The sequence below is a fragment of the Hyla sarda genome, chromosome 5 (genome assembly GCF_029499605.1).
Source record: "Hyla sarda isolate aHylSar1 chromosome 5, aHylSar1.hap1, whole genome shotgun sequence".
NCBI lineage: Eukaryota > Metazoa > Chordata > Amphibia > Anura > Hylidae > Hyla > Hyla sarda.
The window spans coordinates 380,871,495-380,897,735 of record NC_079193.1 but is presented as its reverse complement, the minus strand read 5'-3'; the positions used below and the strand labels follow the sequence as shown (position 1 = coordinate 380,897,735).

Sequence of the window (26,241 nt, the reverse complement as noted above, 5' to 3'; positions counted from 1 at the left end):
CCTGTATATAGGTGTATTAGTAGTGCCTGTATATAGGTGTATTAGTAGTGCCTGTATATAGGTGTATTAGTAGTGCCTGTATATAGATGTATTAGTAGTGCCTGTATATATGTGTAATAGTAGTGCCTGTATATAGGTGTATTAGTAGTGCCTGTATATAGGTATATTAGTAGTGCCTGTATATAGGTATATTAGTAGTGTCCCGGGGGGGAAACTACCCACTGGCAGAGCGGCCCCAATGCCACTCAAACCAGTCTATGGGCCGCATCCCCCCGCAGACACGGCGCCACGGCAGCAACGGACGCCGCCCAGCACCACACCAGTGGGAGGCTGCTAGGAAAGAAATGGCCCATGTGTAGCTAACTACTACTTATATAGGGTTGGGATGAGGGGGTGGGGAAGAGTGCAGACAACATGTTCAAAAAAAAAAAAAAAAAAAAGGAGGGGATAGAAAACACAGTGAATTCAGGTAGAAAACAGACATGGTGCACATCTACAATCTTGTATAATGATCTGATTGCTTCTCAGCATAATATCAAAAACTAACAGGTTGTTATTATACATTTTTGATCGCCCACTCGCCCACACTTTTTTTGTTTGAACATGTGTCTGCACTCTTCCCCACCCCCTCAGCCCAACCCTATATAAGTAGTAGTTAGCTACACATGGGCCATTTCTTTCCTAGCAGCCTCCCAGTCTGACTGGGAGAGCATGGCAAGTGAGCTATTACACCTTGTTCACACTGGTGTGGTGCTGTGCGGCGTCCGTTGCTGCCGTGGCGCCGTGTCTGCGGGGGGGTGCGGCCTATAGACTGGTTTGAGAGGCATTGGGGCCGCTCTGCCAGTGGGTCGTTTCCCCTGTGGGCACTGGTGTCGCGGCGGTGGTGGTCGCTGCCTAGTGCTACGCCATTTTATGCTAGGGACGTTAGGGACCCACTCTAAATAGATGGCCTTGACGTAGCGAGTGGGCTTGTACTTTTTGATCAAAAATGTATACTAACAACCTGTTAGTTTTTGATATTATGCTGAGAAGCAATCAGATCATTATACAAAATTGTAGATGTGCGACCATGTCTGTTTTCTACCTGAATTCACTAGATAGATAGATAGATAGATAGATAGATATTAGTAGTGCCTATAGATAGATAGATATTAGTAGTGCCTGTAGATAGATAGATATTAGTAGTGCCTGTAGATAGATAGATATTAGTAGTGCCTGTAGATAGATAGATATTAGTAGTGCCTGTAGATAGATATATATTAGTAGTGCCTGTAGATAGATATATATTAGTAGTGCCTGTAGATAGATATATATTAGTAGTGCCTGTAGATAGATATATATTAGTAGTGCCTGTAGATAGATATATATTAGTAGTGCCTGTAGATAGATATATATTAGTAGTGCCTGTAGATAGATATATATTAGTAGTGCCTGTAGATAGATATATATTAGTAGTGCCTGTAGATAGATATATATTAGTAGCGTCTGTATATAGGGAAAATTTGTACTTACCGTAATTTTGCTTTCCATGAGTCTGAAGGCAGCACAGAAGGGTTAATAAGGGTTAATAGCTCCTTAACAAGCACCAGGCTAGGCCTGGCTATAACCATCCATCAGAACCTAATCCACTTGTGTTATTGAATAGACTCAGTTCTGATGCAAAAAGATGACCTATAGTAGGGAGGGTTTGTATGTGCTGCCTTCAGACTCATGGAAAGCAAAATTACGGTAAGTACAAATTTTCCCTTTCCATTTCGTCTTCCGGCAGCACAGAAGGGAGCTGTATAGCAACATAAGGGGGGGATAATTAATTGAACACGGCATAGAGCACCGACATGCCAGAGGCTGGACCCCAGCTTTGGTTGTCTAGAGTGTAGATTGAGCTATGATGGAATCTGGTGGCTCAACACCTGTGATCTCACTGGCGTTCAGAGTCGTAGACTTAAGCCATTCCACCAAGGTAGCTTTAGACACCTTTCTTCCCTTTACCACACCGGCAACTGTTCGAACAGATTCTCTTCCACCCTGAATATCTTGGTTCTATGGTGGTAGCAGATCAGTGCTGTAGACCCATCCAGATGGTGAAGAACTCTTCCTCCTCAACAGTGGATCCAGTAAGAACTTCAGCAAGCGAATTCCCTGATGATGTCATCTCAGATGACACCTTCAGAGGACTCCCTCTGGTACAAATATTATAAAGGGAGAGAGCTTGTATTTTATCCCAACCTGTGTGAGAATGTTATCGCAATCAGGAAAGAACTTGTAGGACAATCACTTCAGGTCGACTTACTCGGGAGAGGCTTAGACATCACCACCGGAGGAAGACCCACGACAGGTCTGAGGAAGACCCACGACAGGTCTGAGGAAGACCCACGACAGGTCTGAGGAAGACCCACGACAGGTCTGAGGAAGACCCACGACAGGTCTGAGGAAGACCCACGACAGGTCTGAGGAAGACCCACGACAGGTCTGAGGAAGACCCACGACTGGTCTGAGGAAGACCCACGACTGGTCTGAGGAAGACCCACGACTGGTCTGAGGAAGACCCACGACTGGTCTGAGGAAGACCCACGACTGGTCTGAGGAAGACCCACGACTGGTCTGAGGAAGACCCACGACTGGTCTGAGGAAGACCCACGACTGGTCTGAGGAAGACCCACGACTGGTCTGAGGAAGACCCACGACTGGTCTGAGGAAGACCCACGACTGGTCTGACCTGCCTTAGTGCTGTGAAGAATCAAGTGATGACTGGATGACTGCCAATCTGCTAACTGAAGGAATTTATTGAGACATGGAGCCTCAATGTATTCGCTCACAGGCTTTTTTCAAATCCATTTTGGAGGAAATGCAAAACAACTGCAAATGGAACCTCTTTTCGATCCTCCTCCAGAACGTGAACTTTCTCTAGAGTGTCAAGTAGAGCGCCTTTAAGGATTCTCTTTCGGCTGAAAAGAGGAGTAGATATCACCTCCTCCAATGAGCCCATCATATGGAATCTATCCTCCTCAAACTCCACACAGGCAAAGGCAACCTCTCCGGCTGTCGATGAAGGACCCGTTCTGTGTCAGCAGGTCCCTGTGGGGAGGACATTTCCTTCAACTGTAACAGGAGGGAAAACAAACCCTGTCTTGGCCAGTATGGGGCTATTAGGATCATGTCTGGCTTGTCCATCAGGATCTTCCTTATGACTGGAGGCTGAAATAGATAGATGTAAAGGCCTCTCTATGATACTGTCAGTGCATCCAAGATGTCTGGTTGGTTTCTGCAACTCAGAGAAGCAAATTTAGCAACCTTCCAGTTTTCTATAGTAGCCCTCATGTCGTAATCAGGTAGACCTCTCCTGCTGACTATTTGGCAGAGGTATACTTCAGTGAGGGACCTCTGCTTGAACATAGAATAGTTCTGCTCGGATGATCCGCCTGGATATTCAGAGTGCCTGCTGGGACCGCTGGGATACTGGGCACTGGGTTAAAGAGTAGCCAAAATACCCAAGTTCACTGGCCCCATCTTCCTCAGGTTGGCTGACATCTGATATTCTTCATGTGTCCAGCTCCTCTGGACTCAAAGATCCAACATGTAAGCTCCTTAATCTGATCCAGAGGCATCTGTTGTGAGCAGGACCACATCCGTAGGTCAAAAGCTACGATCTATTGGGAGATTTTCTTTTGGAAAGCCCCAATCTGAGACTCCTGCATGTGCGACTGACAGCCCAAGCGGGGAGGAAAAATATTGGAGATTCCTGTCCAGACAGACTGAACTTTCTCCTGGAAATCTCTCAGACTGTTTGTAGAATGTGACTTCTTCAGTGAAAAAAACAGCCGGAGTCAGGTGCCCGGGTACGGCACCACATGGATCCCCTGAAGATGAAGAACAGCCACTACCACAATGGCTCTACCACCCTGGGAGTATATACTAACGGCAGGGTCCAGAATAGTGAAGCACTCCTTTTCCTGACTGGATGACCACTCTGATATTCCGCTGAGGATGGATGTATGGGCACATGTAGATAGGTGTCCATTAGTGTTGCTCGTGAATATTCGCAATGCGAATTTTATTCGCGAATATCGCATATTCGAGAATTCGCGAATATAGCGTTATATATTCGTAATTACGAATATTCGTTTTTTTTTCACAGTACACATCACAGTGATCATCCCTCTCTGCTTCCAGCTTGTGTGGTGTAAAGAAGGCTCTAATTCTACTGTTTGAGACTGGCGTGCGAATTTTCGCACATGCGAAAATTTGCATATGCTAATTTTCGCATATGCGCATTTTCGCTTATGTTAATTTTTGTTTATGTTAATTTCCGCATATGCTAATTTTCGCATGCACAAATTTTCGTATATGCGAAAAATAAAACGCAAATATAACGAATATGCAAATTTAGCGAATATATGACGAATATTCGTCCATATATTCGCGAAATATCGCAAATTCGAATATGGCCTATGCCGCTCAACACTAGTGTCCATAACACATGCCACCCTTCCTCAGGCTGACAGGAATCCAGAAAGTCTTGCACCAACCATGGTTGTCCTTCTGACATCAAACTGATTTGGTTTGGTAGTCTTCTCCCTGGTTCCTTTATTCTTAGCCCTTTTGCAGAACATTGGCTCTTGGAGAAGAAGTTTCGCCCTTTAGAGCAGCAGGACTAAGATGGTTTCCATTTGGCAGCTTGTGGAAAGGCCAAGCTCTTCCTTTCCTTGGAGGAACTCTAGGATCCTCATATACTGCCGACCCATCAGACAACCGGGCTGATTCTCAGATGAGATTCTAAACACATCTAAGGGAAATCACATAGGACGTCCGATACAGACCTGAGTGATGACACTTGGGAGACAATTCTTCTCCAGGTACCTTGTCCTCAATGTCTCTGCTCAGCCAGACTACTCACGGTGGCAGAGTTGGATATCTGAGGACACCAGTGACTTTACATAGTTAAGTAACTGCAGAGTCTGTCTTAGGCTGGGTCCACACTACGTTTTGTCCCATACGGGAGCGCATACGGCAGGGGGGAGCGAAAAGCTCGCGCTCCCGTATGTGACCGTATGCGCTCCCGTATGCCATTCACTTCAATGAGCCGACCGGAGTGAAACGTTCGGTCCGGTCGGCTCATTTTTGCGCCGTATGCGCTTTTACAACCGGACCTAAAACTGTGGTCAACCACGGTTTTAGGTCCGGTTGTAAAAGCGCATACGGCGCAAAAATGAGCCGACCGGACCGAACGTTTCACTCCGGTCGGCTCATTGAAGTGAATGGCATACGGGAGCGCATACGGTCACATACGGGAGCGAGAGCTTTTAGCTCCCCCCTGCCGTATGCGCTCCCGTATGGGACAAAACGTAGTGTGGACCCAGCCTTACCTGGATTCTCCCAATGTTTGGACTCTGACTTGAGCCTGGAGTCCATCTCATGTACCTGTCTGGCTTTGTCCACTCTTGTGTCTACTCAAGAGAAAAAATGTCAGCAAAGCCTTGTACATGAAAAACATCCGTATATAGTGAGCAGGGCCTCACTACTGACAGGAATATATAGAAAACATCAGTATATAGTGAGCAGAGCCCCACTACTGACAGGAATATATAGAAAACATCAGTATACAGTGAGCAGGGCCTCATTACTGACAGGAATATATAGAAAACATCCGTATATAGTGAGCAGAGCCTCACTACTGACAGGAATATATAGAAAACATCAGTATATAGTGAGCAGGGCCTCATTACTGACAGGAATATATAGAAAACATCAGTATATAGTGAGCAGGGCCTCACTACTGACAGGAATATATAGAAAACATCAGTATATAGTGAGCAGAGCCTCACTACTGACAGGAATATATAGAAAACATCAGTATACAGTGAGCAGGGCCTCACTACTGACAGGAATATATAGAAAACATCAGTATATAGTGAGCAGAGCCTCACTACTGACAGGAATATATAGAAAACATCAGTATATAGTGAGCAGGGCCTCACTACTGACAGGAATATATAGAAAACATCAGTATATAGTGAGCAGAGCCTCACTACTGACAGGAATATATAGAAAACATCAGTATACAGTGAGCAGGGCCTCACTACTGACAGGAATATATAGAAAACATCAGTATACAGTGAGCAGAGCCTCACTACTGACAGGGATATATAGAAAACATCAGTATATAGTGAGCAGGGCCTCACTACTGACAGGAATATATAGAAATGTATAGAAAACATCAGTATATAGTGATCAGGGCCTCACTACTGACAGGAATATATAGAAAACATCAGTATATAGTGAGCAGGGCCTCACTACTGACAGGAATATATAGAAAACATCAGTATATAGTGAGCAGGGCCTCACTACTGATAGGACTATATAGTAATGTATATAAGACATCAGTATATAGTGAGCAGGGCCTCACTACTGACAGGAATATATAGAAAACATCTGTATACAGTGATCAGAGCCTCACTACTGACAGGACTATATAGAAAACATCAGCATATAGTGAGCAGGGCCTCACTACTGACAGGAATATATAGAAAACATCAGTATATAGTGAGCAGGACCTCACTACTGACAGGAATATATAGAAAACATCAGTATATAGTGAGCAGGGCCTCACTACTGACAGGAATATATAGAAATGTATATAAGACATCAGTATATAGTGAGCAGGACCTCACTACTGACAGGAATATATAGAAATGTATATAAGACATCAGTATATAGTGAGCAGGACCTCACTACTGACAGGAGTATATAGAAAACATCAGTATATAGTGAGCAGAGCCTCACTACTGACAGGAATATATAGAAAACATCAGTATATAGTGAGCAGGGCCTCCCTACTGACAGGAATATATAGAAAACATCAGTATATAGTGAGCAGGGCCTCACTACTGACAGGAATATATAGAAAACATCAGTATATAGTGAGCAGGGCCTCACTACTGACAGGAATATATAGAAAACATCAGTATATAGTGAGCAGGGCCTCACTACTGATAGGACTATATAGTAATGTATATAAGACATCAGTATATAGAGAGCAGGGCCTCACTACTGACAGGAATATATAGAAAACATCAGTATATAGTGAGCAGAGCCTCACTACTGACAGGAATATATAGAAAACATCAGTATACAGTGAGCAGGACCTCACTACTGACAGGAATATATAGAAAACATCAGTATACAGTGAGCAGAGCCTCACTACTGACAGGAATATATAGAAAACATCAGTATATAGTGAGCAGAGCCTCACTACTGACAGGACTATATAGAAAACATCAGTATATAGTGAGCAGGGCCTCACTACTGACAGGAATATATAGAAAACATCAGTATATAGTGAGCAGAGCCTCACTACTGACAGGAATATATAGAAAACATCAGTATATAGTGAGCAGGGCCTCACTACTGACAGGAATATATAGAAAACATCAGTATACAGTGAGCAGAGCCTTACTACTGACAGGAGTATATAGAAAACATCAGTATACAGTGAGCAGGGCCTCACTACTGACAGGAATATATAGAAAACATCAGTATATAGTGAGCAGAGCCTCACTACTGACAGGAATATATAGAAAACATCAGTATATAGTGAGCAGGGCCTCACTACTGACAGGAATATATAGAATACATCAGTATACAGTGAGCAGGGCCTCACTACTGACAGGAATATATAGAAAACATCAGTATATAGTGAGCAGGGCCTCACTACTGACAGGAATATATAGAAAACATCAGTATACAGAGAGCAGAGCCTCACTACTGACAGGAATATATAGAAAACATCAGTATATAGTGAGCAGGGCCTCACTACTGACAGGACTATATAGAAAACATCAGTATACAGTGAGCAGAGCCTCACTACTGACAGGAGTATATAGAAAACATCAGTATATAGTGAGCAGGGCCTCACTACTGACAGGAATATATAGAAAACATCAGTATATAGTGAGCAGGGCCTCACTACTGACAGGAATATATAGAAAACATCAGTATATAGTGAGCAGGGCCTCACTACTGACAGGACTATATAGAAAACATCAGTATACAGTGAGCAGGGCCTCACTACTGACAGGACTATATAGAAAACATCAGTATATAGTGAGCAGGGCCTCACTACTGACAGGAATATATAGAAAACATCAGTATATAGTGAGCAGAGCCTCACTACTGACAGGAATATATAGAAAACATCAGTATATAGTGAGCAGAGCCTCACTACTGACAGGAATATATAGAAAACATTAGTATACAGTGAGCAGGGCCTCACTACTGACAGGAATATATAGAAAACATCAATATATAGTGAGCAGGACCTCACTACTGACAGGAATAAATAGAAAACATCAGTATATAGTGAGCAGGACCTCACTACTGACAGGAATATATAGAAAACATCAGTATACAGTGAGCAGGGCCTCACTACTGACAGGAATATATAGAAAACATCAGTATACAGGGAGCAGAGCCTCACTACTGACAGGAATATATAGAAAACATCAGTATATAGTGAGCAGGGCCTCACTACTGACAGGAATATATAGAAAACATCAGTATATAGTGAGCAGGGCCTCAGTACTGACAGGAATATATAGAAAACATCAGTATACAGTGAGCAGGGCCTCACTACTGACAGGAATATATAGAAAACATCAGTATATAGTGAGCAGGGCCTCACTACTGACAGGACTATATAGAAAACATCAGTATACAGGGAGCAGGGCCTCAATACTGACAGGAATATATAGAAAACATCAGTATACAGGGAGCAGGGCCTCACTACTGACAGGAATATATAGAAAACATCAGTATATAGTGAGCAGGGCCTCACTACTGACAGGAATATATAATAAACATCAGTATATAGTGAGCAGGGCCTCACTACTGACAGGACTATATAGTAATGTATATAAGACATCAGTATATAGTGAGCAGGGCCTCACTACTGACAGGGATACATAGAAAACATCAGTATATATTGAGCAGGGCCTCACTACTGACAGGAATATATAGAAAACATCAGTATATAGTGAGCAGAGCCTCACTACTGACAGGAATATATAGAAAACATCAGTATATAGTGAGCAGGGCCTCACTACTGACAGGAATATATAGAAAACATCAGTATATAGTGAGCAGAGCCTCACTACTGACAGGAATATATAGAAAACATCAGTATATAGTGAGCAGGGCCTCACTACTGACAGGAATATATAGAAAACATCAGTATATAGTGAGCAGGGCCTCACTACTGACAGGAATATATAGAAAACATCAGTATACAGTGAGCAGGGCCTCACTACTGACAGGAGTATATAGAAAACATCAGTATATAGTGAGCAGGGCCTCACTACTGACAGGAATATATAGAAAACATCAGTATACAGTGATCAGAGCCTCACTACTGACTGGAATATATAGAAAACATCAGTATACAGTGAGCAGGGCCTCACTACTGACAGGAGTATATAGAAAACATCAGTATATAGTGAGCAGGGCCTCACTACTGAAAGGAATATATAGAAAACATCAGTATACAGTGAGCAGGGCCTCACTACTGACAGGAGTATATAGAAAACATCAGTATATAGTGAGCAGGGCCTCACTACTGAAAGGAGTATATAGAAAACATCAGTATATAGTGAGCAGGGCCTCACTACTGATAGGACTATATAGTAATGTATATAAGACATCAGTATATAGTGAGCAGGGCCTCACTACTGACAGGAATATATAGAAAACATCTGTATACAGTGAGCAGAGCCTCACTACTGACAGGACTATATAGAAAACATCAGTATATAGAGAGCAGGGCCTCACTACTGACAGGAATATATAGAAAACATCAGTATACAGTGATCAGGGCCTCACTACTGACAGGAATATATAGAAAACATCAGTATATAGAGAGCAGGGCCTCACTACTGACAGGAATATATAGAAAACATCAGTATATAGTGAGCAGAGCCTCACTACTGACAGGAATATATAGAAAACATCAGTATACAGTGAGCAGAGCCTCACTACTGACAGGAATATATAGAAAACATCAGTATATAGTGAGCAGGGCCTCACTACTGACAGGAATATATAGAAAACATCAGTATATAGCATCACTTACTGACAGGATTATATATCAGTATACAGTATAATGTGAGTATACAGCATCACTTACTGACAGGATTATATATCAGTATACAATATAATGTGAGCATACAGCATCACCTACTGACAGGATTATATATCAGTATACAGTATAATGTGAGTATACAGCATCACTTACTGACAGGATTATATATCAGTATACAATATAATGTGAACATACAGCATCACTTACTGACAGGATTATATATCAGTATACAGTATAATGTGAGCATACAGCATCACTTATTGACAGGATTGTATGTCAGTATACAGCATCACTTACTGACAGGAATATATATATATATATATATATATATCAGTATACAGCATCACTTACTGACAGGATTATATATCAGTATACAGTATAATGTGAGCATACAGCATCACTTACTGACTGGATTATATATCAGTATACAGCATCACTTACTGACAGGGTTATGTATACAGTATAATGTGAGTATACAGCATCGCCTACTTACAGGCTCCTCCGGGGCCCCACTCGTAGCAGGGAGATATATATATATATACACATATACATATACAGCCAGCTCAACCAGGGAGTAGCTGGACATCTGTGATCCGTACAGACAGTATAAGCTGAAGACATAACCCGCATAGTCACCAATACACATCATCTCATGTGACCGCACAGAAATACTGCATGATCGTGTATTAGTGCGCGCAGCATTACACACTATACCAGCAATAACATGGCAGGGATTACAATATGAGTGATATGGGGAGTAATCATCATCACCACGTACATTGTATATATACTGAGAACCATCATCACAATATACATAGTATATAGAAAGTGTTACCGTGAGCGTACAGCGTCACACACTTATCCTGCCATAGAGTATTACAGTGAGAGACTCTGCACTAACTCTGCACACTGCTGCTGGGGAGGCTGAGCCTAATTACACAGCCCGCACAGCTGACAATCCCTCTGTCTGCCAGCAGCTATTACCTGGAGAGAAACAGCATAAGATAGGGAGACAGCAATATACAACACTGCAATAGCCTAGTATATGCACCTAACAGACCAGCAATATACAACACTGCAATAGCCTAGTATATGCACATAACAGACCAGCAATATACAACACTGCAATAGCCTAGTATATGCACATAGCAACAGACCAGCAATATGCAACACTGCAATAGCCTAGTATATGCACGTAGCAACAGACCAGCAATATGCAACACTGCAATAGCCTAGTATATGCACATAACAGACCAGCAATATACAACACTGCAATAGCCTAGTATATGCACATAGCAACAGACCAGCAATATGCAACACTGCAATAGCCTAGTATATGCACATAACAGACCAGCAATATACAACACTGCAATAGCCTAGTATATGCACATAGCAACAGACCAGCAATATGCAACACTGCAATAGCCTAGTATATGCACATAGCAACAGACCAGCAATATGCAACACTGCAGTAGCCTAGTATATGCGCATAGCAACAGACCAGCAATATACAACACTGCAATAGCCTAGTATATGCGCATAGCAACAGACCAGCAATATACAACACTGCAATAGCCTAGTATATACACATAACAGACCAGCAATATACAACACTGCAATAGCCTAGTATATGCACATAACAGACCAGCAATATACAACACTGCTATAGCCTAGTATATACACATAACAGACCAGCAATATACAACACTGCAATAGCCTAGTATATACACATAGCAACAGACCAGCAATATACAACACTGCAATAGCCTAGTATATACACATAACAGACCAGCAATATACAACACAGCAATAGCCTAGTATATACACATAACACACCAGCAATATACAACACTGCAGTAACCTAGTATATGCACATAACAGATCAGCAATATACAACACAGCAATAGCCTAGTATATACACATAACAGACCAGCAATATACAACACTGCAATAGCCTAGTATATGCACATAACAGACCAGCAATATACAACACAGCAATAGCCTAATATATGCACATAACAGACCAGCAATATACAACACTGCAATAGCCTAGTATATGCACATAACAGACCAGCAATATACAACACTGCAATAGCCTAGTATATGCACATAACAGACCAGCAATATACAACACTGCAATAGCCTAGTATATACACATAACAACAGACCAGCAATATACAACACTGCAATAGCCTAGTATATACACATAACAGACCAGCAATATACAACACTGCAATAGCCTAGTATATGCACATAACAGACCAGTAATATACAACACTGCAATAGCCTAGTATATACACATAACAACAGACCAGCAATATACAACACTGCAATAGCCTAGTATATGCACATAACAGACCAGCAATATACAACACTGCAATAGCCTAGTATATACACATAACAGACCAGCAATATACAACACTGCAATAGCCTAGTATATGCACATAACAGAACAGCAATATACAACACTGCAATAGCCTAGTATATGCACATAACAGACCAGCAATATACAACACTGCAATAGCCTAGTATATACACATAACAACAGACCAGCAATATACAACACTGCAATAGCCTAGTATATACACATAACAGACCAGCAATATACAACACTGCAATAGCCTAGTATATGCACATAACAACAGAACAGCAATATACAACACTGCAATAGCCTAGTATATGCACATAACAGACCAGCAATATACAACACAGCAATAGCCTAGTATATGCACATAACAACAGACCAGCAATATACAACACTGCAATAGCCTAGTATATACACATAACAGACCAGCAATATACAACACTGCAATAGCCTAGTATATGCACATAACAGACCAGCAATATACAACACTGCAATAGCCTAGTATATGCACATAGCAACAGACCAGCAATATACAACACTGCAATAGCCTAGTATATACACATAGCAACAGACCAGCAATATACAACACTGCAATAGCCTAGTATATGCACATAACAGACCAGCAATATACAACACTGCAATAGCCTAGTATATGCACATAGCAACAGACCAGCAATATACAACACTGCAATAGCCTAGTATATGCACATAACAGACCAGCAATATACAACACTGCAATAGCCTAGTATATACACATAACAGACCAGCAATATACAACACTGCAATAGCCTAGTATATGCGCATAACAGACCAGCAATATACAACACTGCAATAGCCTAGTATATACACATAACAGACCAGCAATATACAACACTGCAATAGCCTAGTATATACACATAACAACAGACCAGCAATATACAACACTGCAATAGCCTAGTATATGCACATAGCAACAGACCAGCAATATACAACACTGCAATAGCCTAGTATATACACATAACAGACCAGCAATATACAACACAGCAATAGCCTAGTATATGCACATAACAGACCAGCAATATACAACACCGCAATAGCCTAGTATATACACATAACAGACCAGCAATATACAACACCGCAATAGCCTAGTATATGCACATAACAGACCAGCAATATACAACACCGCAATAGCCTAGTATATGCATATAACAGACCAGCAATATACAACACTGCAATAGCCTAGTATATGCACATAACAGACCAGCAATATACAACACTGCAATAGCCTAGTATATACACATAACAGACCAGCAATATACAACACTGCAATAGCCTAGTATATACACATAACAGACCAGCAATATACAACACTGCAATAGCCTAGTATATGCACATAGCAACAGACCAGCAATATACAACACTGCAATAGCCTAGTATATACACATAACAGACCAGCAATATACAACACTGCAATAGCCTAGTATATGCACATAACAGACCAGCAATATACAACACTGCAATAGCCTAGTATATGCGCATAGCAACAGACCAGCAATATACAACACTGCAATAGCCTAGTATATACACATAACAGACCAGCAATATACAACACTGCAATAGCCTAGTATATACACATAACAGACCAGCAATATACAACACTGCAATAGCCTAGTATATGCACATAACAGACCAGCAATATACAACACTGCAATAGCCTAGTATATGCACATAGCAACAGACCAGCAATATACAACACTGCAATAGCCTAGTATATGCACATAGCAACAGACCAGCAATATACAACACTGCAATAGCCTAGTATATACACATAACAGACCAGCAATATACAACACAGCAATAGCCTAGTATATGCACATAACAGACCAGCAATATACAACACCGCAATAGCCTAGTATATACACATAACAGACCAGCAATATACAACACCGCAATAGCCTAGTATATGCACATAACAGACCAGCAATATACAACACAGCAATAGCCTAGTATATGCATATAACAGACCAGCAATATACAACACCGCAATAGCCTAGTATATACACATAACAGACCAGCAATATACAACACTGCAATAGCCTAGTATATGCACATTGCAACAGACCAGCAATATACAACACTGCAATAGCCTAGTATATACACATAACAGACCAGCAATATACAACACTGCAATAGCCTAGTATATGCACATAACAGACCAGCAATATACAACACTGCAATAGCCTAGTATATGCACATAACAGACCAGCAATATACAACACTGCAATAGCCTAGTATATGCACATAGCAACAGACCAGCAATATACAACACTGCAATAGCCTAGTATATGCACATAACAGACCAGCAATATACAACACTGCAATAGCCTAGTATATGCACATAGCAACAGACCAGCAATATACAACACAGCAATAGCCTAGTATATGCACATAACAGACCAGCAATATACAACACCGCAATAGCCTAGTATATACACATAACAGACCAGCAATATACAACACCGCAATAGCCTAGTATATGCACATAACAGACCAGCAATATACAACACCGCAATAGCCTAGTATATGCATATAACAGACCAGCAATATACAACACTGCAATAGCCTAGTATATGCACATAACAGACCAGCAATATACAACACTGCAATAGCCTAGTATATGCACATAACAACAGACCAGCAATATACAACACTGCAATAGCCTAGTATATACACATAACAGACCAGCAATATACAACACTGCAATAGCCTAGTATATGCACATAACAGACCAGCAATATACAACACTGCAATAGCCTAGTATATGCGCATAGCAACAGACCAGCAATATACAACACTGCAATAGCCTAGTATATACACATAACAGACCAGCAATATACAACACTGCAATAGCCTAGTATATACACATAACAGACCAGCAATATACAACACTGCAATAGCCTAGTATATGCACATAACAGACCAGCAATATACAACACTGCAATAGCCTAGTATATGCACATAGCAACAGACCAGCAATATACAACACTGCAATAGCCTAGTATATGCACATAACAGACCAGCAATATACAACACTGCAATAGCCTAGTATATGCACATAGCAACAGACCAGCAATATACAACACTGCAATAGCCTAGTATATACACATAACAGACCAGCAATATATAACACAGCAATAGCCTAGTATATGCACATAACAGACCAGCAATATACAACACTGCAATAGCCTAGTATATACACATAACAGACCAGCAATATACAACACCGCAATAGCCTAGTATATGCATATAACAGACCAACAATATACAACACTGCAATAGCCTAGTATATGCACATAACAGACCAGCAATATACAACACTGCAATAGCCTAGTATATGCACATAACAACAGACCAGCAATATACAACACCGCAATAGCCTAGTATATGCACATAGCAACAGACCAGCAATATACAACACTGCAGTAGCCTAGTATATACACATAACAGACCAACAATATACAACACTGCAATAGCCTAGTATATGCACATAACAGACCAGCAATATACAACACTGCAATAGCCTAGTATATGCACATAACAGACCAGCAATATACAACACTGCAGTAGCCTAGTATATGCACATAACAGACCAGCAATATACAACACTGCAATAGCCTAGTATATGCACATAACAGACCAGCAATATACAACACTGCAATAGCCTAGTATATGCAGAACACCAAACAAAGATAGACTATGAATATTATGGCCTCCATATACATTAATACAGATACCAGCCGGCAGACAGCCCTCCAGAAGTAACCCCAGCATACGCAATGTGCCCCCACATACCTTATAGAACACGCAATCCGGCTGCCCAGCACAACAGGTGCGGGCGCCATGATCGGCGCTCTGATGTAGGGCTTCCCCTGGAACTCCCATCCTGCACCGGCGGCCGAATGACGCATCTCCACACCGGAATCTAATGGCCGCCTCCACCGGAGCTCCCCGCCGCAGCACCGCGCTGCCACATAGCGCATGGACGCGCTAGCAAGTGAAATCAATCATCGGGAGCCCCAAGACCGCAGGGGATCCTATGCTACACTGTAAACAGGTCAGCTCTCCAGGGGGACGGCCTAGCCAGGCTCATCCAAAGCCAGCAAACAGGGGGGGGATGGATAGTAACCCTGCAGCAGCCGAATTTAACTGCATTTAAGGCCAGACTTGCTCAGCCATGTAGAGGGGTCCCACGAGCCAGTACCCCCAAGTCTGGCGACCCCGCAGGTTTACCGATACTCCGCTCAGGGGGCCAGGGCTTCCCAATGGCCCCATCTAAGAGAATAGGAAGGAAAAAGACAGATATTAGTTGGTGGGCTTGGAAGGTATATACACCTTACACCTGTCCAGTAATAGCAGGTATATACACCTTACACCTGTCCAGTAATAGCAGGTATATACACCTTACACCTGTCCAGTAATAGCAGGTATATGCACCTTACACCTGTCCAGTAATAGCAGGTATATGCACCTTACACCTGTCCAGTAATAGCAGGTATATGCACCTGACACCTGTCCAGTAATAGCAGGTATATGCACCTGACACCAGTCCAGTGATAGCAGGTATATGCACCTGACACCTGTCCAGTGATAGCAGGTATATGCACCTGACACCTGTCCAGTGATAGCAGGTATATGCACCTGACACCTGTCCAGTGATAGCAGGAATATGCACCTGACACCTGTCCAGTGATAGCAGGTATATGCACCTGACACCTGTCCAGTGATAGCAGGTATATGCACCTGACACCTGTCCAGTGATAGCAGGTATATGCACCTGACACCTGTCCAGTGATAGCAGGTATATGCACCTGACACCTGTCCAGTGATAGCAGGTATATGCACCTGACACCTGTCCAGTGATAGCAGGTATATGCACCTGACACCTGTCCAGTGATAGCAGGTATATGCACCTGACACCTGTCCAGTGATAGCAGGTATATGCACCTGACACCTGTCCAGTGATAGCAGGTATATGCACCTGACACCTGTCCAGTGATAGCAGGTATATGCACCTGACACCTGTCCAGTAATAGCAGGTATATGCACCTGACACCTGTCCAGTAATAGCAGGTATATACACCTGTCCAGTAATAGCAGGTATATACACCTGACACCTGTCCAGTAATAGCAGGTATATACACCTGTCCAGTAATAGCAGGTATATACACCTGACACCTGTCCAGTAATAGCAGGTATATACACCTGACACCTGTCCAGTAATAGCAGGTATATAAACCTTACACCTGTCCAGTAATAGCAGGTATATACACCTTACACCTCTCCAGTAATAGCAGGTATATACACCTTACACTTGTCCAGTAATAGCAGGTATATACACCTTACACCTGTCCAGTAATAGCAGGTATATACACCTTACACCTGTCCAGTAATAGCAGGTATATACACCTGACCAGTAATAGCAGGTATATACACCTGACACCTGTCCAGTAATAGCAGGTATATACACCTGACACCTGTCCAGTAATAGCAAGTATATACACCTGACACCTGTCCAGTAATAGCAGGTATATACACCTTACACCTGTCCAGTAATAGCAGGTATATACACCTTACACCTGTGCAGTAATAGCAGGTATATACACCTTAAACCTGTCCAGTAATAGCAGGTATATACACCTTACACCTGTGCAGTAATAGCAGGTATATACACCTTAAACCTGTCCAGTAATAGCAGGTATATGCACCTTACACCTGTCCAGTAATAGCAGGTATATACACCTTACACCTGTCCAGTAATAGCAGATATATACACCTTACACCTGTCCAGTAATAGCAGGTATATACACCTGACACCTGTCCAGTAATAGCAGGTATATACACCTGACACCTGTCCAGTAATAGCAGGTATATACACCTTACACCTGTCCAGTAATAGCAGGTATAAACACCTCACACCTGTCCAGTAATAGCAGGTATATACACCTCACACCTGTCCAGTAATAGCAGGTATATACACCTTACACCTGTCCAGTAATAGCAGGTATATACACCTGACACCTGTCCAGTAATAGCAGGTATATACACCTGACACCTGTCCAGTAATAGCAGGTATATACACCTGACACCTGTCCAGTAATAGCAGATATATACACCTTACACCTGTCCAGTAATAGCAGGTATATACACCTTACACCTGTCCAGTAATAGCAGGTATATACACCTTACACCTGTCCAGTAATAGCAGGTATATGCACCTTACACCTGTCCAGTAATAGCAGGTATATGCACCTTACACCTGTCCAGTCATAGCAGGTATATACACCTGACACCTGTCCAGTAATAGCAGGTATATACACCTGACACCTGTCCAGTAATAGCAGGTATATACACCTGACACCTGTCCAGTAATAGCAGGTATATACACCTCACACCTGTCCAGTAATAGCAGGTATATACACCTGACACCTGTCCAGTAATAGCAGATATATACACCTTACACCTGTCCAGTAATAGCAGGTATATACACCTTACACCTGTGCAGTAATAGCAGGTATATACACCTTACACCTGTCCAGTAATAGCAGGTATATGCACCTTACACCTGTCCAGTAATAGCAGGTATATACACCTTACACCTGTCCAGTCATAGCAGGTATATACACCTGACACCTGTCCAGTAATAGCAGGTATATACACCTTATATAGATCTATATTAGTAGTGTCTGTATATAGGTATATTAGTAGTGTCTGTATATAGGTATATTAGTAGTGTCTGTATATAGATATATTAGTAGTGTCTGTATATAGATATATATTAGTAGTGTCTGTATATAGATATATATTAGTAGTGTCTGTATATAGATATATATTAGTAGTGTCTGTATATAGATATATATTAGTAGTGTCTGTATATAGATATATATTAGTAGTGTCTGTATATAGATATATATTAGTAGTGTCTGTATATAGATATATATTAGTAGTGTCTGTATATAGATATATATTAGTAGTGTCTGTATATAGATATATATTAGTAGTGTCTGTATATAGATATATATTAGTAGTGTCTGTATATAGATATATATTAGTAGTGTCTGTATATAGATATATATTAGTAGTGTTTGTGTATAGATATATATTAGTAGTGTCTGTGTATAGATATATATTAGTAGTGTCTGTGTATAGATATATATCAGTAGTGTCTGTGTATAGATATATATTAGTAGTGTCTGTGTATAGATATATATTAGTAGTGTCTGTATATAGATATATATTAGTAGTGTCTGTATATAGATATATCAGTAGTGTCTGTATATATAGATATATTAGCAGTGTCTGTGTATAGATATATATTAGTAGTGTCTGTATATAGGTATATTAGTAGTGTCTGTATATAGATATATATTAGTAGTGTCTGTATATAGATATATATTAGTAGTGTCTGTGTATAGATATATATCAGTAGTGTCTGTGTATAGATATATATTAGTAGTGTCTGTATATAGATATATATATATTAGTATTGTCTGTGTATAGATATATATTAGTAGTGTCTGTATATAGATATATATTAGTAGTGTCTGTATATAGGTATATTAGTAGTGTCTGTATATAGATATATATTAGTAGTGTCTGTATATAGATATATATTAGTAGTGTCTGTATATAGATATATATTAGTAGTGTCTGTGTATAGATATATATTAGTAGTGTCTGTGTATAGATATATATCAGTAGTGTCTGTGTATAGATATATATTAGTAGTGTCTGTATATAGATATATATATATTAGTAGTGTCTGTGTATAGATATATATTAGTAGTGTCTGTGTATAGATATATTAGTAGTGTCTGTATATAGATATATATTAGTAGTGTCTGTATATAGATATATATATATTAGTAGTGTCTGTATATAGATATATATTAGTAGTGTCTGTATATAGATATATATTAGTAGTGTCTGTATATAGATATATATTAGTAGTGTCTGTATATAGTTATATATTAGTAGTGTCTGTATATATATTAGTAGTGTCTGTATATAGATATATCAGTAGTGTCTGTATATATAGATATATATTAGTAGTGTCTGTATATAGGTATATTAGTAGTGTCTGTATATAGATATATATTAGTAGTGTCTGTATATATAGATATATATTAGTAGTGTCTGTATATAGGTATATTAGTAGTGTCTGTATATAGATATATATTAGTAGTGTCTGTATATAGATCTATATTAGTAGTGTCTGTATATAGATATATATTAGTAGTGTCTGTATATAGATATATATATTAGTAGTGTCTGTGTATAGATACATATTAGTAGTGTCTGTATATAGGTATATTAGTAGTGTCTGTATATAGATATATATTAGTAGTGTCTGTGTATAGATATATATTAGTAGTGTCTGTATATAGATATATTAATAGTGTCTGTATATAGATATATATTAGTAGTGTCTGTATATAGATATATATTAGTAGTGTCTGTATATAGATATATATTAGTAGTGTCTGTATATAGATATATATTAGTAGTGTCTGTATATAGATCTATATTAGTAGTGTCTGTATATATATATATATATTAGTAGTGTCTGTGTATAGATACATATTAGTAGTGTCTGTATATAGATATATTAGTAGTGTCTGTATATAGATATATATTAGTAGTGTCTGTATATAGATATATTAGTAGTGTCTGTATATAGGTATATTAGTAGTGTCTGTATATAGATATATATTAGTAGTGTCTGTATATAGATATATATTAGTAGTGTCTGTGTATAGATATATATTAGTAGTGTCTGTATATAGATATATATTAGTAGTGTCTGTATATAGATATATATTAGTAGTGTCTGTATATAGATATATATTAGTAGTGTCTGTATATAGATATATATTAGTAGTGTCTGTATATAGATATATATTAGTAGTGTCTGTATATAGATATATATTAGTAGTGTCTGTATATAGATATATATTAGTAGTGTCTGTATATAGATATATATTAGTAGTGTCTGTATATAGATATATATTAGTAGTGTCTGTGTATAGATATATATTAGTAGTGTCTGTATATAGATATATATTAGTAGTGTCTGTATATATAGATATATTAGTAGTGTCTGTATATAGATATATCAGTAGTGTCTGTATATAGATATATTAGTAGTGTCTGTATATAGATATATATTAGTAGTGTCTGTATATAGATATATATTAGTAGTGTCTGTATATAGATATATGTTAGTAGTGTCTGTATATAGATATATTAGTAGTGTCTGTATATATAGATATATTAGTAGTGTCTGTATATAGATATATCAGTAGTGTCTGTATATAGATATATATTAGTAGTGTCTGTATATAGGTATATTAGTAGTGTCTGTATATAGATATATTAGTAGTGTCTGTATATAGATATATATTAGTAGTGTCTGTATATAGGTATATTAGTAGTGTCTGTATATAGATATATTAGTAGTGTCTGTATATAGAGATATATTAGTAGTGTCTGTATATAGATATATATTAGTAGTGTCTGTATATAGATATATATTAGTAGTGTCTGTATATAGATATATATTAGTAGTGTCTGTATATTGATATATTAGTAGTGTCTGTATATAGATATATATTAGTAGTGTCTGTATATAGATATATTAGTAGTGTCTGTATATAGATATATATTAGTAGTGTCTGTATATAGATATATATTAGTAGTGTCTGTATATAGATATATATTAGTAGTGTCTGTATATAGGTATAATAGTAGTGTCTGTATATAGATATATTAGTAGTGTCTGTATATAGATATATATTAGTAGTGTCTGTATATAGATATATTAGTAGTGTCTGTATATATAGATATATTAGTAGTGTCTGTATATAGGTATAATAGTAGTGTCTGTATATAGATATATTAGTAGTGTCTGTATATAGATATATATTAGTAGTGTCTGTGTATAGATATATTAGTAGTGTCTGTATATAGGTCTATATTAGTAGTGTCTGTATATAGATATATATTAGTAGTGTCTGTATATAGGTATATTAGTGTCTGTATATAGATATATATTAGTAGTGTCTGTATATATAGATATATTAGTAGTTTCTGTATATAGGTATATTAGTAGTGTCTGTATATAGATATATTAGTAGTGTCTGTATATAGATATATTAGTAGTGTCTGTATATAGATATATATTAGTAGTGTCTGTATATAGATATATTAGTAGTGTCTGTATATAAATATATTAGTAGTGTCTGTATATATAGATATATTAGTAGTGTCTGTATATAGGTATATTAGTAGTGTCTGTATATAGATATATATTAGTAGTGTCTGTATATAGGTATATTAGTAGTGTCTGTATATAGGTATAATAGTAGTGTCTGTATATAGATATATTAGTAGTGTCTGTATATAGATATATTAGTAGTGTCTGTATATATAGATATATTAGTAGTGTCTGTATATAGGTATATTAGTAGTGTCTGTATATATATATATATATATATATATATATATATATTAGTAGTGTCTGTATATAGATATATATTAGTAGTGTCTGTATATAGATATATATTAGTAGTGTCTGTATATAGATATATCAGTAGTGTCTGTATATAGATATATATTAGTAGTGTCTGTATATAGATATATATTAGTAGTGTCTGTATATAGATATATATTAGTAGTGTCTGTATATAGATATATATTAGTAGTGTCTGTATATAGATATATATTAGTAGTGTCTGTATATAGATATATTAGTAGTGTCTGTATATAGATATATTAGTAGTGTCTGTATATAGATATATATTAGTAGTGTCTGTATATAGATATATTAGTAGTGTCTGTATATAGATATATATTAGTTGTGTCTGTATATAGATATATATTAGTAGTGTCTGTATATAGATATATATTAGTAGTGTCTGTATATAGTTATATATTAGTAGTGTCTGTATATAGATATATTAGTAGTGTCTGTATATAGATATATATTAGTAGTGTCTGTATATAGATATATATATTAGTAGTGTCTGTATATAGATATATCAGTAGTGTCTGTATATAGATATATCAGTAGTGTCTGTATATAGATATATATTAGTAGTGTCTGTATATAGATATATATTAGTAGTGTCTGTATATAGATATATATTAGTAGTGTCTGTATATAGGTATATATTAGTAGTGTCTGTATATATAGATATATTAGTAGTGTCTGTATATATATATATATTAGTAGTGTCTGTATATAGGTATAATAGTAGTGTCTGTATATAGATATATTAGTAGTGTCTGTATATAGATATATATTAGTAGTGTCTGTGTATAGATATATTAGTAGTGTCTGTATATAGATATATTAGTAGTGTCTGTATATAGATATATTAGTAGTGTCTGTGTATAGATATATATTAGCAGTGTCTGTATATAGGTATATTAGTAGTGTCTGTATATAGATATATATTAGTAGTGTCTGTATATAGATATATATTAGTAGTGTCTGTATATAGATATATTAGTAGTGTCTGTATATAGATATATATTAGTAGTGTCTGTATATAGATATATATTAGTAGTGTCTGTATATAGATATATATTAGTAGTGTCTGTATATAGGTATATATTAGTAGTGTCTGTATATATAGATATATTAGTAGTGTCTGTATATATATATATATTAGTAGTGTCTGTATATAGGTATAATAGTAGTGTCTGTATATAGATATATTAGTAGTGTCTGTATATAGATATATATTAGTAGTGTCTGTGTATAGATATATTAGTAGTGTCTGTATATAGATATATTAGTAGTGTCTGTATATAGATATATTAGTAGTGTCTGTGTATAGATATATATTAGCAGTGTCTGTATATAGATATATATTAGTAGTGTCTGTATATAGATATATATTAGTAGTGTCTGTATATAGATATATTAGTAGTGTCTGTATATAGATATATATTAGTAGTGTCTGTATATAGATATATATTAGTAGTGTCTGTATATAGATATATATTAGTAGTGTCTGTATATAGATATATTAGTAGTGTCTGTATATATAGATATATTAGTAGTGTCTGTATATAGATATATCAGTAGTGTCTGTATATAGATATATTAGTAGTGTCTGTATATAGATATATTAGTAGTGTCTGTATATAGATATATATTAGTAGTGTCTGTATATAGATATATATTAGTAGTGTCTGTATATAGATATATATTAGTAGTGTCTGTATATAGATATATTAGTAGTGTCTGTATATATAGATATATTAGTAGTGTCTGTATATAGATATATCAGTAGTGTCTGTATATAGGTATATTAGTAGTGTCTGTATATAGATATATCAGTAGTGTCTGTATATAGATTTATCAAGTGTCTGTATATAGATATATCAATAGTGTCTGTATATAGATCTATATTAGTAGTGTCTGTATATAGATATATATATTAGTAGTGTCTGTGTATAGATATATATTAGTAGTGTCTGTATATAGGTATATTAGTGTCTGTATATAGATATATATTAGTAGTGTCTGTATATATAGATATATTAGTAGTTTCTGTATATAGATATATATTAATAGTGTCTGTATATAGGTATATTAGTAGTTTCTGTATATAGATATATTAGTAGTGTCTGTATATATAGATATATTAGTAGTGTCTGTATATATAGATATATTAGTAGTGTCTGTATATAGATATATATTAGTAGTGTCTGTATATATAGATATATCAGTAGTGTCTGTATATATAGATATATTAGTAGTGTCTGTATATAGATATATCAGTAGTGTCTGTATATAGGTATATTAGTAGTGTCTGTATATAGATATATATTAGTAGTGTCTGTATATAGATATATATTAGTAGTGTCTGTATATAGATATATCAGTAGTGTCTGTATATAGATATATATTAGTAGTGTCTGTGTATAGATATATTAGTAGTGTCTGTATATAGATATATTAGTAGTGTCTGTATATAGATATATATTAGTAGTGTCTGTATATAGATATATCAGTAGTGTCTGTATATAGATATATATTAGTAGTGTCTGTATATAGATATATATTAGTAGTGTCTGTATATAGATATATATTAGTTGTGTCTGTATATAGATATATATTAGTAGTGTCTGTATATAGATATATATTAGTAGTGTCTGTATATAGATATATATTAGTAGTGTCTGTATATAGGTATATATTAGTAGTGTCTGTATATAGGTATATATTAGTAGTGTCTGTATATAGATATATATTAGTAGTGTCTGTATATAGATTTATATTAGTAGTGTCTGTATATAGATATATATTAGTAGTGTCTGTATATAGATTTATATTAGTAGTGTCTGTATATAGATATATATTAGTAGTGTCTGTATATAGATATATATTAGTAGTGTCTGTATATAGATATATATTAGTAGTGTCTGTATATAGATATATATTAGTAGTGTCTGTATATAGATATATATTAGTAGTGTCTGTATATAGATATATTAGTAGTGTCTGTATATAGATATATTAGTAGTGTCTGTATATAGATATATATTAGTAGTGTCTGTATATAGATATATATTAGTAGTGTCTGTATATAGATATATATTAGTAGTGTCTGTATATAGATATATATTAGTAGTGTCTGTATATAGATATATATTAGTTGTGTCTGTATATAGATATATATTAATAGTGTCTGTATAT

General features: G+C 37.1%; 1 protein-coding gene across 1 annotated transcript in view; it reads left to right on the top strand.

The window, feature by feature from the left end:
• Positions 1-26,241, top strand: part of LOC130274600 (mucin-2-like) — a 49,880-nt gene that overhangs the window by 10,035 nt on the left and 13,604 nt on the right. The window lies entirely within an intron of this gene.